The sequence below is a fragment of the Centrocercus urophasianus genome, unplaced genomic scaffold (assembly GCF_019232065.1).
Source record: "Centrocercus urophasianus isolate 14NV4802_14NV808 unplaced genomic scaffold, USGS_Curo_1.0 seq_9, whole genome shotgun sequence".
Lineage (NCBI taxonomy): Eukaryota > Metazoa > Chordata > Aves > Galliformes > Phasianidae > Centrocercus > Centrocercus urophasianus.
In genome coordinates this window covers 35,314,787-35,330,835 of record NW_024885532.1, presented here as the reverse complement: position 1 = coordinate 35,330,835, position 16,049 = coordinate 35,314,787, and the positions used below count along the sequence as shown (strand labels likewise).

The window sequence follows — 16,049 nt, the reverse complement described above, 5'->3', positions numbered from 1 at the left end:
AGTCCTTTATAATCCACTGCAGGATATCAGTCCTGCTCAGCAGAATGCCTTATTTCTGTTTCACAGAATGGACAGGTTTGGAAGGAACCTCAAGGATCATGAATCTCCAACCCTCTGCCACATGCAGGGCCACCAACCTCCACATTTAATACTAGACCAGGCTGCCCAGGGCCCCATCCAACCTGGCCTTGAACACCTCCAGGGATGGACGGGGCATCCACAACCTCTCTGGGCAGCCTGTTCCAGCACCTCACCACTCTCTCTGGAAATAATTTCCCCCTGACATCCAACCTAAATCTTCCCTCCCTCAACTTAAAATCATTTCCCCTTGTCCTGCTGTTATCAACCCTTTCAAAGAGTTGATATTTTCTCTAACAAGTAGGAAAGCACCAGGCAGCCTTTAGGCGGATTACTCCCTACAAATACAGACCTTGTAGAATTACATGGGGAAACATCTGTTAAGCTTAAAACTCCCAGGGCATTCTTTATGATTCACGTAGCACTTCTTTCAAAGAGGCAAGCCTCATATGCTTTTTAATATATGCAGGAATCGGGAAGCATCACTTTTTTAATTCTATAGCAAGTTATCAAATGCTGACCATCCTGATCATCTGTACAGTTTTCAGCTCAGCAGCTGCAATTAACACATGAAGGAATCCTAAAAAAGTTAATAACATTCCAGCTTCCTACAAAATGGTAGGATTGGATGGATTGCCTTCTGCACATAATATTTCCACTTTCCCATTCATGTGCAAAAGCTCCATTTCATCAGCAACCACTAATGTTTGATGTAATAATACACTGCAGAAAGCAATTAGGAAAGCATGAGGCTGCTTCTAATCTGGTAGCTAGCTCCTTCTGACATGAGTTGGAATGACATGAGCCAGGAACAGTGTCACACTCAAGTCTCCTTTCAGAAAGGGCTGAGTGCAAACATTCAACAGTGACCTGGAGACTTCGTGGAATCACAGAATGGCTTAAGCTGGAGGGGACCTTAAAGATCACCAACTCCAACCCCCGCCATGGGCAGGGCTGCCATTCACCAGATCAGGCAGCCCAGGTCCCTGTCCAGCCTGGCCTTGAATGCCTCCAGGGATGGGGCATCCGCAGCTTCTTTTGGCAAAGAAACATAGCAGTGTGATGGCGTTCAAGCAGAACTACACTGTGCACAGAAGCCTTGTGCACTGAAGGGAGAAGATTCCCCCTCTCCAGAATGCTGGTGAAACACAGATAGAAAGTGGTTACAAAGGGATTAGAAGGAAGTCAAAAAAAAAAAAAAAAGAGGGAAAAACATGTCCCAGACCATTTTGGTCAAAAATATATGGTAGTTAAAAGTGATATCAAAAAGAAAGTTCTTGTTCTGAGAAATTCTGTGCTTGTATTCCTTGTATTCCCACCACTGCAGAGGACCTACACTTTGCAGGCTTCTTTCCTATAGATGTAAGCACTGAGAGGCAGTGAGGTGGCATCAGCTCTGGGTGTTTCTCTTGCGGACAGGCAGAAGGTACTAGAAAAGTAAGGGCTGTGGCGTTTATGAAAACAAGATAACAATAACAGTGCAAGTTGTATGTCAGAAATTGAATCACAAATGACTGTTACATACAGAGTTGTAGCAAATCAAGCTTATACCACAAAATGAACATATATATATATCTGTGCTCAACCATGACATATGAGAATGTTCTATTTTTTCCTACAGAGTATGTCTGCTTATATCTGAGCAATCTGATGCATAGACCACATCATCCTACATCCTACATATCTACCTACAGGCATGATCCACAGCATCTTTTGTGTAATGCTTGAGTATAAGAATGGCAAATAGAAATTATTTGTAGGGACACTTGTCTGAAAGACTGAGCCTCTCCCAGATAGCATCATATCCACTTGCATACACTTGAAGAACCTCATGTTTAGACCAAAATTTCAAACTGAAAGGATTTAGATGATGTTGCCAGCACACAGATTGCCCAAAACTAATCAATAAAACCCTGAAGAACTCCACAAATGCTTTAACAGGGCATCACCACTGAATTTTGAAATGGAGAAAAGTAGTCAGTTGTTGGATCCAAAACAGTATACAAACCCACCAACAACACTTTATGTTCTCTAAACATTTTTTTTATATATTTTTTTCCCACTAGCAAGAAACTTAGTATTGGATGGGAAGATGGTACTAAGAAGCCTAATGGACTTCTCTATGTCTAGATGAGGACCAACACTGAACAGCTGCAGCACCAACAGTGAGGTGGGATAGTTTGGGAAGAAAAGAATTAGAATCTGAAATGCAGCAAGAGCAGGAGTGATCCAGTGTAGTAGGTAAAAGTGATGTCTTGGACAGACAGTAACTAATTGTACATATCACTTGTTCCCAGCAGGTACAGTGCCAGGGGCACAGAACAGCATGCTTGCAGAGAGGCAGGCATGGGGAATTGGCATCCCTCCCTGCACAAACCGGCCTCCACAGGGGCAGGCTGCTTCTTGCATCTGCTGGAGTTCAGCATGGGGTGCAGATCTCATCTTTCAGGTGTTTCATCAGGAACTCATGGATCCACATGACTGAACTCCTTCACTTTTCCAGACAAACAGGTCACATGCAGAATTCTCCTGGGTGACTCCACTGCCCATGCTAACTCTTGACCCTTATTTTTGGAAATTTTTGGGAAATTATTAACTGGCACTAGACAAAAATCATGTCAAGGAGCATCTCACAATTACAAATAATTCCTCACAGAGTGTCCAAACATTTCCTGGCAATGCTCAGATTATTAGCCCAGATACAGTTAGACAGCCAGTAAAGAGCAGAGCCATGAACCTGGTCAGAGAAGTGGTCATGCAGGTGAGGAGGGCACAAGAGCAGGTGAGAGGGAAGGCACAGGGTCCCACCAGGGCGCAAGACAGATGTGCTGTTTGCTTCACATACAGCCAGCTCATTTACTGATTAATACAGTTTGTTTTGAAAACTACTCTAAAATACATACTTATTCTCCATCACATCTGTCTTTTGAAAGGAAGTAGGTTAGCTATTTGCCAGTACAGAATATTACTGATTTGCTTCATGGATGCTCAGCTGCAACAAAGCTGGGACTGGCAGAGTAGAACAAAACAGTTGTATAACAATTGGAGAAAAGCAGCACTGCTGCAAGACTTAGGCAGGCATCAGTGGTCTTCACTCAGCTGAAACAGCAAAAAAGGCTGAGCCCTGAAGCAGAGCTATCAGCAAAAAAAGAAGAGTTCATCCAGATCTACAACATACCTTTCCCACCATAACTAGTCAGGAAACAACAACACGTTTTCTAGGTTTATTAACTCTCAAGCAGCAGTGCACACTCTGGGAGAATTTCTGAACATTTCTGTGCCCTGGGACCTTTGGGAAGTTGTTTTCCTGCTGACACTGCATAGTCTCTTGTCCTACAGTGGTGTTAATCTTGCAGCACTCCTAAGCCAAATAGCCAGTGTGAATACTACAGTGGCTACTTCTACAGCAACTATCAAAGAAATGAGCTTTGAGCACAAGGCTCACAAATTAGCACACCCAGAAAGATACAGTTTATATCATTTTTAAAGTCACAGTTTGTTGAGTAATAAATTAGCCTTATAGAGAAAAATTTAAAAAAAGTGTTTTTTTAAAGGATAATTATTTATGATAGACTCTTTTAAGCTCAAAAAAGAAATCCTCCCATACAGTGTTGATGAAGACTCCTATTTAGAAATAAAAGTCTAACTCCCTGAACACGCCGCATGGACAACTTCTGCTACCAAAGGAGTTTCAAGACATTTCTAGGAGCAGCCTACAAATTTATTTCCTGCAATTTAATTTCAAGCTAAAGGCTATATTTTGCCCTCCTTACTCAAAATAATACTTCTACAAAAGTAACTCTATTGAAACCAGGCTGAAGAAAAATGAGAAGTCAAATCAGGAAAGAAGATTTATTTCTCCCAAAGTCAAGTATTAAATTTTTGGTCAGTATTATCAGCATGATCTACCTGGATTGGAATCGTAGCTTGATTTATGTTATCATCTAGGGGTCAGGAGATCCTGACCACATCTGCTGGCACTTCTCATTTCTTCTGTCTCTTTGCTAAACCTCACTAAACCAACACTCATCAAATGAATTGCTATTTCTGTTGTTACAGTTGTTCTCAGGATATTCTACTAAAAGCAACTTGGGATTTCTGGACAGTGCAGATGGTGGGCAAGTAGGATGGTTCTGCCAGTTCTGCCAGTCTGGTCTGATACCCTGGTGTGCTGAACACATTTAACAAGCCCATATATGATTATATGACATCATGGGAAAAAGCAGAATTGGAGCAAATAAGTCAGTTATTTTTGAATACTGTTTATGGATTTGTCAATGTTATTCCCATGTCCCCAGAACTCTCTGCGGAGTTCTCCGTCACCCAAAATGGCCCTGAAAGCCTTTCAGTACCCTCTGGTGCTGCTGAACATAGCTAGGAAATCTCTCAGATGGCTCTGCATTTTTGGCTGACAGAGAATATTCTCAGCTATTTTATCCCCATATTCCCAGGAACAACTGCCAGAAACTTGATGTTCGAGATCCAAAACAGAAGTTATCCAATAACTGAATTTGAAGCCCTCATGAACAAAGAGGAAACAGTCTGAATGAGCAGTCCACTGAGACAAGCAAGAAAATTCAGTGTCCTTTCAATATGCTTTATGCTTCTTTAAACACTGCACAGCGTTCACATCTCCGCAGTTGTCAGTTTTTCACAGCATATTTTTCCTTATCATGAGAAAACAAATACAGTTCAATAAAGCTGAAAATTCAAAGTTCTTTCGGTATGAAGGATCTCCTTTAATATTTGCCAAGCAAATATTTTTACCCTAGGGTTTCAGTGGAGCTGAAATACAGCCTCTCCTGTTCTTTTCTTGGTAGCTCTCCTTTCACTGGCATAACAGAACTCTGGGAATAGAAGGAGATCTCTTCATTCTTTTTGCCTTACTTCTGCCAGGCACAATACCCATCAAGGCAGAAAGAACTTTCAAATGGGAGTGATCCAAAAACCTGCACTGCAAACGGCTCAGAGACACAGAAAGCACAGCTGACAATTATCCCCAGGCATAAGCCACTCAAACATTCCCTCTGCTGGATGTCTTCGAGGTAACACAGCAGAAAGCATTGAAGGTTTTGCAAACTCAACAAAACAAAACAAAAAGGCATAAGCTCTTTTATACATAGGTAGTGCATTTAAAATGTAATTAATTTAGAATTCATTGACCATTCCCCATGAAATTTTTGAACGAACGTAATAAATAAGGAATTATCAAATGGAGTATCATCCCTTCCTAAGCAAAACAATGCAGACAAAGAAAAGCTGCTTTGGTGCATGAAATCATCCAACACACTTTTTGGGGGGAAGATTAAAAGATGTATTTAAACAGCCAGGGTCCTCAGCATCGGTGGAAGGAGGGGACACACCTGAGCCCCAAAGTCACACTTCATGACTTTTCTGCAGCATCACCAACTTCTCTTCTCATACAGAACCAGTAGAGCAGCATATTGAGCTGTCGGACTTACTCTCTTTTCTCACTGCACACACAAAAGCATTTTGCATCGATTTTTCTTTCTTCCTCAAGCCAGTCAGCATGCCTTTGCTTTTCTTTTGTGACTAACATCTTGGCCCTTGAACAGCCACAACAGAAAGCTTTTGAAGCTTATCCTCACTTAAATGTCCTTGCCCAGTAAAGTATCTGCTTAAGGAACAGATTTTTTAATAGATTGTTTGCAAATTTGGGATCATTCCTCAAATTCTCCCAAATACAGCAAAGATGAAGATTTTTATGCTCCAAGCTTCTGTTTGATGAATTTCAGGAGTAGTTATCTTTGTAAACTGTCAACATAAGGCATCTTTTTTAAAAAATGTGATAATAGTACCTGTATTTTCATATGAAGAATCTACTAAAACCACGTTTTCATAGGAACATTTCTTAAGCTACCAGTCCAACATCTGAGGATGGAAGTACTAGACTCAAATACTGAGAAACTGTGTGATCTTATCTGACCAATCCATCACAACAATGATCTGCTAAAGCCACTGGCATATTCATAGTAAAATGCTGTGGGAAAGACATAGCAATTCCTTGCTAAAATCCTTATTTATGCAGATCAAATCATATGCTCATGAGAGTTCACTTTAGGTACAATATCTTTATGCATGTAGGTAAGGCAAAAAGGATTCAATCTATGTATTTCCAAAGAAAGAGAAAGGCAATGCAAAAATGAAAATAAAATATATTTATATTCCCGTAAGAGCCGCACAGATACTGCTCTGCCAGTGATCTCACAGTTAAGTATCATTACGAAAAAGCTGCTGTACAGTGTGAACAAGCAAATCAATTCCACTTCTTTGAAGCAAAGAAGGAGCATTACAAATATCATAAAATAAATTACACTCACAAGGGGAGTAGACACTGTACTCGCCAAAGTGTTCAACATAATACTTGAATGCTTCTTCACCTAAGACTGAATTGCACAATGTTGACTTCCATTCGTGGTGCCAAAGCAACAAACATTTATTGTTTGTATGCAACCACAAAGAGGAATGAGTTCATCCAGTTTTGAAATAATATAGGAGGAAAAATTGTATTAGGGATATCTCACACGTGTGTTCTGTGGATGAAGGACATTTAGCTTTTCAGATACTCATTCTAAATCCTTACTGACAAAAGCCAAAGGTAAAAATACTATTTTATGGATTAACTGATTTCACTTTTTTTAACCAAAATGTTACTGATTTTTTTATATTTTTCAGCTGAAGAGAATATGTACAGCTATAAAAAGAGGATTAAAAAAACAAACATGAATTAGACAAACTACAAAAAATTGAGTAAAACTCAAAACAGCACATTACAGAACTTCATATTTTTATTATTTTCTCTCTTTTACAACTTAGCAGAGGTAGAAGAACCTTGGCACATATCTGTGTTCCATCTAAGCAGTATTTTGTGATTTATGTAACTCCGACATCAAATATATTGGGTACTGACATAACTTCTGTCTTAGCACATTCTATAAACCCATACGTGCTGAAGGAACATACCCAGATCAGCACATCCACAGACATCCAAGCACTGGTCGGGCTACATCACTGGATATTGACTCCATTCTCTGCAGTGAAAAGAACTGCAAGGGAAAGACTCACTCTACTTGAGAGAATACTCCTAGCTTCCTCAACAGGCTCTTTCTTTGCAGCAAAAGGTGTGCTAAAATGCTTATTAGAACTGCAGGAAGGGACTACTTGCCCAGTGATAGGTAGTCTGCTGTTATTGAGACTGTCAGTCACTGCCCTTGGAAGGCTGAGGAGATTAGAGCTTTTTAATATCACACATAGTCACTAATTCTAAAAGGCAGCACAACGTGACCCATTCAAACTCATTCACATCACCATTTCCACTTTGCATCCACTAAGGTTGTCATTATTGCTCCAAGATTACACAAATACTGCACCTACGTATTAGGAAATCAGCACCTGGCTTTTGCAACTCATATTTGTATATCCTGACTTTTGCAAATCACTATTATCTTACTATTTCATACAACCACTAATTATTCTTAGTGGAGCAACATGCAAAATAAGCTAGATGGTGCATCATGATAGCACCCTTTTTCTCTGAGTTTCCAACCCCAAAACTGATTATGTTTGACTCAGTTTTAAGTTCCTAAAATGAAAAAAGGAATCAAAAAAGGAGAACAAATCACATGAAAAACAATTTGCTGTCAGCTGTCTATTCTGCTTAGGTCTGTGGCTGGTAGAACAAATATTTTGTGGAGATTTTCAACAATTCATACCTTTGTCTCAGTGGAAATAAAGCATGATCAATCCAGGACAAGATGCATGTATGGTAAACATAAACAAACTGCTATATTTAGAGATCTTATGCACTATTGCAATACAAACCGAGAAGACTAGATACACGTAAGGTAGCATTTGATGACCTAAAGCTTAAAGTCCAACATAAGTCCAAAAGTATCAAGCTACATTCAAGATCTAACAGGAGACCACTGTCCTTACCTGAGATTTCAAGGCAAAACATAATGCGGAGGGCAAAAGTGGGAAAGTGCTACTCCCCAGTCTCTTTGGCCATTCATACCATATAACCATAGGATATCCCAAGTTGAAGAGGCCCCTTACTGATCAATCACTGAGTCCAACTCCCATATTCAAACACAACTACCTAAAATTCAAGCCCTGTGACTGAGGATGTTGTCCAAACGCTCCCTGAGCTCCAGCACTGGGGCCGTGCCCACAGCCCTGGGCAGCTGTTCCGTGCCCACCGCCCTCTGCCGCAGCCCCTTTCCCTCACCCCCAGCCGCCCTCCCCTGACACAGCTCCATGCCGTTCCCTGTCTCTGTCACACAGAGCAGAGCTCAGCGCTGCCCTCCGCTCCCTGTGAGGAGCTGCGGCCATCAGGCCTCCCCTCAGCCTGCTCTGCTCTGGGCTGAGCACACCCAAGCACCTCAGCTGCTCCTTTGCCCTCCAAGCCATTCCCAGCCCTCCAATATTGTGGGCCCAAACTGGCGCCCAGTGCTGAATGTGAGGCCACACAGCGCAGAGCAGAGAGCACGACCCCTCCCCCCACCCGGTCTGGAGCACCCAGGGGACACTGCTGACCCAAACTCAACTAGCTAATGACCAGAACCCACATGTCGCTTTCCACAGGGGTTCTCCACCCCCTACCGCATACATCAACCCAGGACTGCTCCATCCCAGTTGCAGAATCTGGCATAATTCAGCAGGATTCCAGATCAGCGGGGGGCATTCGGCACGTGCTGCCTAGAAGTGACCTTGTGACTGAAAATCGCTGACACGGAGTGCCAGCCTCGCGTTCACTGCACCACAGCAGTGAGCTGAGCGTTTACGCTCAGAGGCACGCTCAGGAGTTCACACAGTCTCTGATTTCCTATCATACGCTCGTGGGATCTCCGACACAAAATCCATCAGCACAGAGAGTGATACTCAGGCTTTGCCTCTTATTTTTAAGGGCAGTTCAGCCTCTGTGAAGAGACACAGAAAACAACTTACCTTGACTACACGTATTGCCCAGTAAGAACTGTTAGAGATGAAGGAAAGTAAAGAGTGATCTAATCTTTTTACTTTAATTCAACCATGCCAAGGAAAATGGCTTTTTTATATCACACCTACTTAGATTAGATGACCGTGATGCTGTGGAAAGCACAGTCACTTGAGAATTCACGTGAGAAAATGAAAGAAAAGATAAAAAATGAACTGTAAATAATCAATAATTAATTTTATCACTAGAATAGAGAGTTAAAATAAGTACATTCCTGAAAATCAAACCAAGTTCTGTTTGAGTGTTATTACTATATAATGTAAAAATTAATTGCTTTTCTCCTTTCAGTTATGACACTGTAATTTAGAAAACCATTCAAATGCTTTCTATCATTTATAGGAAGATGGACATTTTCATGTGGAAGTGGCTTTCTTATCACAAAAAAATAATACGAATCATAAGAGGGCAGAGTTCACCATGGAGTCAAATTGGTTTAATAGCCACTTGACTCTATAAAACAATTTCCAAACAGTTTTTTTGGTTTTCAGCTAATGGAAAGGAGAAGTGAGAATTTTATCTCTAGACTGTTAGACTTATTCAAGTCCTGCCACTGAAAACATTATAGAAATGACATTTTCATTGGCTTTCTTGAAGAAGTAATATTAAAAACTCTGGGCCACTTTCACAGTGTTATTGTAAGTTCTCCAGTGCGCAGCTGTTAGTGAGTTAAGAAAGTCATGTCATCTATTGTTTCTCATAAACCATCATGGTCCCTAGTAGCTGTCAAGGCAGCCAGTCCAATTCATCCTGAAATCCATCAAAGTCTAAACACATTTTGACAAGCAAACGGGAGGGATATTAGCATCAGAAGAAAGTGAAGACACAATTTGATTCTGAGAGCTCTAGGAGCCTGCAAAGAAATGGGAGCTTAGTGTCAAAGGCTGACTGACTGTGAATAAATCAGCTCTGGGAAAAATTAGAATTTCTGGATCTTAAGTGACAGATGTCCCCCATGCTAGAATGACTTTCAGGCCACTTCATTTGAATTTTATTAGGAGAGGAGGAAAAACACAGTTACATAGCAATAGCAAAACATTTCAAGATTGTGTGTGGTGGGTTTAAGATTAATCTGCCAATATCAGGACCACTCATTTCATTCACTTGGCTCAGAACATGAATAAAAGTAGCAGATAAAGAGTAAACTTAATATAAAAACAATAAAACAAAGGACAGTGTTCTTCCTGGATTTTTTTTTAAAGGTATATTTTTACAGATTTTTCTAACAGTCGACAAACACCATGGCAAAGTGCAATGGGGAAGCAGTAAGCAAGTAAACTTCCTGCACACAGGATCTCTGCTGACCTGGCTGAAAGTGTCTCATGCCACCAAAGAGGTCACAACTTCACACAGCTCCTAGTAAACAGTAAACCTTATTGGCACAGGAATACACAGGAGCTGACGCCATAAATTCTTCCTGGCCTGGAAGAGGCTGAAGAAAATTATGGAGTAGTCCAGTGGGGTCTACAGGGCGCTACACTCTGGGCACTGCTGCAGTAGGATGCGCTCTCATCCTTGGAGAGTTAAAACTGGGAAGTTATATTGAAGAAAAGAACACTGCAAGCTTATGTTTTTCATTAATCATCATCTGTCAATGTGAGGTCAGTCAGGTTGCCTGGAACGGGCGCACTTCAGATTTGATCACAACTAGTAAACACTGAGCTGAGTGTCTGAAAGGAAATATTAAACCTAGAGATGGCAGTTTCTCATACCATGGAAGAACTAGAATTATTACTTCACAGTTAAACAGATTGTTGGGAATGAATGGAGGAAATCCTCACCAACTGCCACAGAACTGGCTTACACTTCAAAATGAACTGTTGTTTGTAATTCAGCATTTTTACAGTTCTGGCCATTTACTACATGTCCATCTCTACATTATAGAATCTAACTTCCTGGGAATATATATGCAGTTTTTTTTAATCTTGGCTCTGGACTGCTTTATTTGCATCTGTGAATTAATTTAAATCAGTGCACCGGAACAAATTCCTGTTGGTACTTTCTAGCTCATCTAGCACAATCCTTTCCACTGACAACAGGATTGCTGAGCCGAGGTGTTGGCTCAGACAGCCTGCACAGTCAGTAGTACTGAGCTATAAAAACCTGGCACTTCCATTTTGCTGGATGTTTTATCATTACAGGGTTGGTGTTTCTTGATAATCTGAATAATAAGTGGCATCTGGAACTTGTTGTAGTATAAAATTTTGAGAGGGGCTGTATTTGTCAAAAACAATGCTTCATATTTTTTAATACTGTATTATAATTTTTAATGAAAAAACCTTTCATAGTAAAAATATTAAAGTCTAAAATAACAAAATACTCTAACACATAACAAGGCAATTATTTCCCAGAACATTTTTTTGAATTCCTAGGGAAGTTATAGTAAAATGGCATATTCAAGGGGAAAACATCCTGACAGAAAAATTATGACCACTTTAGTTAGTGCAGTTTTAGGTGCAAATTTTATTCTTAAACAACGTCTTTGAATAAAAGTGTAAGGAGACCTAACAGCAAGTCAAAGGCCAGTGAATATGCATGTATGAAAGATGGAAAAGAGCTGTTAGTCTGAAAGAGAACAGGAGATCAGTAAGTAGTACAGGGAAAACACAGCTGCAGAATGTCTGGCAGAGACCCAAATATCTTTTATGGTTCACTTTCAACCTTCTTTTTTCTTTAAGCTAAGAAAGCAGTAATACCTAATTCAGCATGTTTTTACCAAGCATGTCAAGTCACAGTTTCTGAAAGACAAGTCCTGCAGAACCTCAGATGGCAGAGAGCAGTGTTGCTACAACAAAAATCTAAGTAATGCTCAGAAGTAAAACATTAAAACGGTCATGTCAGCACACTCTCTGTATGGGTGAGAGATTCAGGGAGAGACTTGTTTGCAAACATGGCATTTACTTTGTGCGAGCACCTGGACTTGCTGCCAGGGAGGGCACAGCAATATATCCCAGCCCATTGCTTGGGTGAGAGGACCTGCCAAGGACTAGGCAGGCAGCTGCTGCCCTGGCCACAAAGCACACAGCCAACAAAACCTTCACATGCAGCATCTCTGTGAAAAGGAAACATCAGTGAATGGGCTTGATAGGGGCTTTGGAGCAGTCCAGCAGATATGTTAAGCCTTTACCTTCCTAAGTTAAATAGTGTCTTACTCCATCTGTGACTCCACTAACTTTCATTAAAGTGTTACGGAGTAAACACATGTAAAGCTACAAGCAATTGATATCATAGAGGTAATTTTCATAATAAATGTATTGCTGATTGCTGCAATAAATAATTGTTGCCAGATAGAGTGATGTAAAATGAGTTTCCATAGAAAGCAGAACATTTGTAATCGTGCTGTTTTATTGTTTAGGGATACTATCCATAATATGGAAAACGTGTCTACGTGCAAGTGAAGATCTCCAGTGGAAGGGAGGGAGGGAGGGAGGGAGGAAAGGAGGAAAGGAGGGAAGGAAGGAAGGAAAAGAGGGACAGAGGGAGGGAGGGAGGGATCAGAAAAGAGAGCTGTAATCGCAGAATCATATAGAATGGCTTGGGTTGGAAGGGACCTCAGGGATCATTATGTTCCATTATGTTCCAACCCTCTGCCACAGGTCGGGCTGCCAGCTGCTAGATCAAATACTAGATCAGATTGCTCAGGGTCCCATTCAACCTGGCCTTGGACACCTCCAGGGCATCATAGCCTCTCTGGGCAACCTGTTCCTGCACCTCACCGCTCAGTAAAAAACTTTCCCGTAACATTTAAATCTCCCCTCCTTTAGTTTAAAACCATTTCCCCTTGTCCTATCACTATCTACCTGTGTAAAAAGTTGATTTGCCTCCTGTTTATAAAACCCCTTTAATAATGGAAGGCCACAATGAGATTTTGCAGCCTTCTCTTTTCCAGGCTCAGCAAGCCCAGTTCCTTCTTCATAGGAAAGGTGCTCCAGCCTCTAACAGTCATTTTCTTTGCTCTCATGTGGACCCTGTCCAACAGCCCCACGTCCTTTCTGTGTTGCAGGCCCCAGACCTGGATGCAGTACTCCAGCTGGGGCCTCATGAGGGCAGAGTAGAGGGGAGCAGTCACCTCCCTGGCCCTGCTGGCCACCCCTCTTCTGGTGGAACACAGGATACCATTGGCCTTCCAAGTAGGCAAGTGCACACTGCTGGCTCATGTTAAGTTTTTCATCAATCAGAACACCTAAGTCCTTCTCAGCAGAGCTGAGATTTCTTCTCCCAGTCTGCATATATATCTGGGATTGCCTTTACCCACATGCAAAACCTTGTACTTTGTTTCGTTGAATAAGTACTAAATTAAAATTATTTTGTTATTCTGTCTTTCTTACTGCAAGGCTGAAAAAAAAATCTATTTTATGCACTGAAATAAAGATAAAAATATTTTGAAAAGATCCTGAAAGGTTGTCTGTTTACCACAAAGCTTGTTGAAATATTTTTTTTTTCTTACTGAAAAACCACTGAGATATCTAAGCAGCTTAAAAACTGCAGCAGTCATCTGGGTTGCATCCCTTCAAGTGTCATTTAAAGTAACCAAGTTTGAAATGTAGTGAGATCAGAGCAGAGTCCTCTAAAAAAAAAGAAATCTCTTTAAGTGGGATGCAACTCCAATAAAAACTAAATAAACATATGTGACAGAAAAACAGGGAAATACATAAACTAGTTATTGCTGACTGTTTCTGGGATCCTGTTCGCAGCACTGACTTACTGGTCCAAAACTCAGTTTCCAAACTATTGAAAAGAGTTCCAGAATGAGATATTTGAGCAACCTGAGCCTTGGGAGTACAGCAAGGCATGAAGTTTTCAAAGCTCAGTCTACTTTTTCTATCCAGTAGAAAATTAAGGACTTGAGCATGAGATAAAAGTTTTGCCATGTCACTTCTATCAAAATCTATGAAAGCAAGGCAATTATGACCTCTCTGAGTATGTGCAACCTTACATTTTGAAAAAAAATTAAAAAAAAAAATTGAGTATCTAGCAAAATCACATGCTGAGCTTTGTTTAATTCCATAATTATTCACAGAAACTTTTGGAAAGTACTTACAAAATCAGTGACTCAGAAGAAGTTACCTATACATTGTTGTTCCTATACCTGCAGCACTTGTTTAAACCAGGTCTCCTGCACTTTGCCATCAGCATTTTATCTCTCATTTACACCTTACTGTTCAATAAACAATTTACCCCTAACTACTGATCTTTCCTTTTAACTGCCTCTCAAAAAATGAAGATTCCCACTGAGTTAGTATGCTGACACTTCAGGATTTGACTCAGGATGTGACTCTACACAGCTTCAAGGCAGAGAGGGTCACTCTCCTCAGTGGCATCTGGGCACTACACTGACTGAATTCATAACTCACCTGTAGTGACTGAGCTTGATGGTACAGAACAAGCATTTGCAAGTAGAGTTTCTTCCTAATCTGGCTGCTAAACCTGCCTCCAGCAAGCTTCACTCCCTGATACTCTCCTGTGAGAAAGCCACAGGTATACACTACCCGGTAAGAAAGTGAGATTGTTTGTTACTGTACAATTAGGAAAACTAGGAGTCAACACACTCCTCTTCAGAGTCATTTACAGCAGATTCAAGAAGAGCTAAAGGTTGTCAAGGAGCTGGGACTCTGTCCCAGGGCAGAAGACACCTGGAAGGGATGGAGAGGTGGCAGGAAAGAATATTGCACAAACACCTTTCAAAAGATAAGCAACCATGCCACAAGGAAGCTTAGAGCTAAAACCTCTAACTCTTCATGCAGCATTTTCTTTTCATAATTACAGGCTCAGGTGACTTTGAGGATATATTCTGAAAAACAAAATCCCTCTTGGTTTTAAGTAGGTTGAATATATCAAATCATACAAAATGACAAGTACCAGTTTGCTTCTCTTGGGGCAATATTGTTTCAAGGGGAAAATGAAGCAGAAGTATTTTTATTGGTGCCAAAGAGCAGCGTGAAAGAGAAGGTGAAAACACTACTGCTGTCAGAATTGGCTATATTTTGAAAAGAGCCCGGAATTAGGTATGTTGCTGTCACAGGAGCTGTTCTGACACTGGCCCAGTGTAAGCAGCAAAGTAGAGGTGCAATTTCTCAAGTCATATCCAGATCATCTGAATTGTATATGTGCCATCTTTAAGCAGAAATTTGGTAGGTAAATATCAGTGTGATTAGGGTTGACTGTTTTTGATTGCTAACTCTTAAAAATTCTGAAAATCATTAATTATTTCACTTAAGAAATCTCCAAAGTATCTCGAAAGAACCCAAGCACACACTCTCAATATAAGCACAAAGTATTAAGTGTTGTCAGTGCATAAAGCTGGAATCTCACTTTGCAGCAAAAATTTTTCCATGAATTCAAGGATATACAAGAAGGCACCAAGTCTTTGTGAAGGTCTATTCTAGAAGACACTTTCACATGGGATGCACGGAACTCAATATAAGGCACACTAGTTGAGGTAATTCTCTTCTGAAACACTGAAGGAAGAGGCAGAGTAGGAGGACAAGTACTATTTTAAATTATTGGGAAACATTAAAATTAGTGTTAAGTGATACTGGTACCATTTACAGCTCTGGTTTTTTGGAAGCAGGGTGAGATATGACACAGACAAAAGCAGTGTTTCCAAATTGGGAAGCAGGATATTAAAGTAGCTATGTGAGCCCTGAAGCAAGAGTCTTTCAGAAAATATATGGAAAGCTATTCCCTAGTTTAATAACTATTTAATAACTATTATTGTTATCATAATATAGCTGGAGTGAAATTAAGGATTAGAAATGGGCATTTTCTAAAAATCCTCACTCTTCTGATTCAAACTGAACTAAGCAACTTCACTGAAGTGAATTTCCTCAATTGCAGTGTCACGATTTCCTACAGCATCTCAGGCAAAGCTTGTAAATAATTTAGGAAAATACTCACTTGGCTGAGGAATACCACTTAACCCTGTTTGGAAGGCATAATTGAGCTCTTCACGGTACAC

General features: G+C 40.5%; 1 protein-coding gene across 2 annotated transcripts in view; it reads right to left on the bottom strand.

The window, feature by feature from the left end:
* The window catches only part of GUCY1A2 (guanylate cyclase 1 soluble subunit alpha 2), a 126,920-nt gene that overhangs the window by 85,998 nt on the left and 24,873 nt on the right, over positions 1-16,049 (bottom strand). The gene's annotated exons all lie outside the window — the stretch shown is intronic.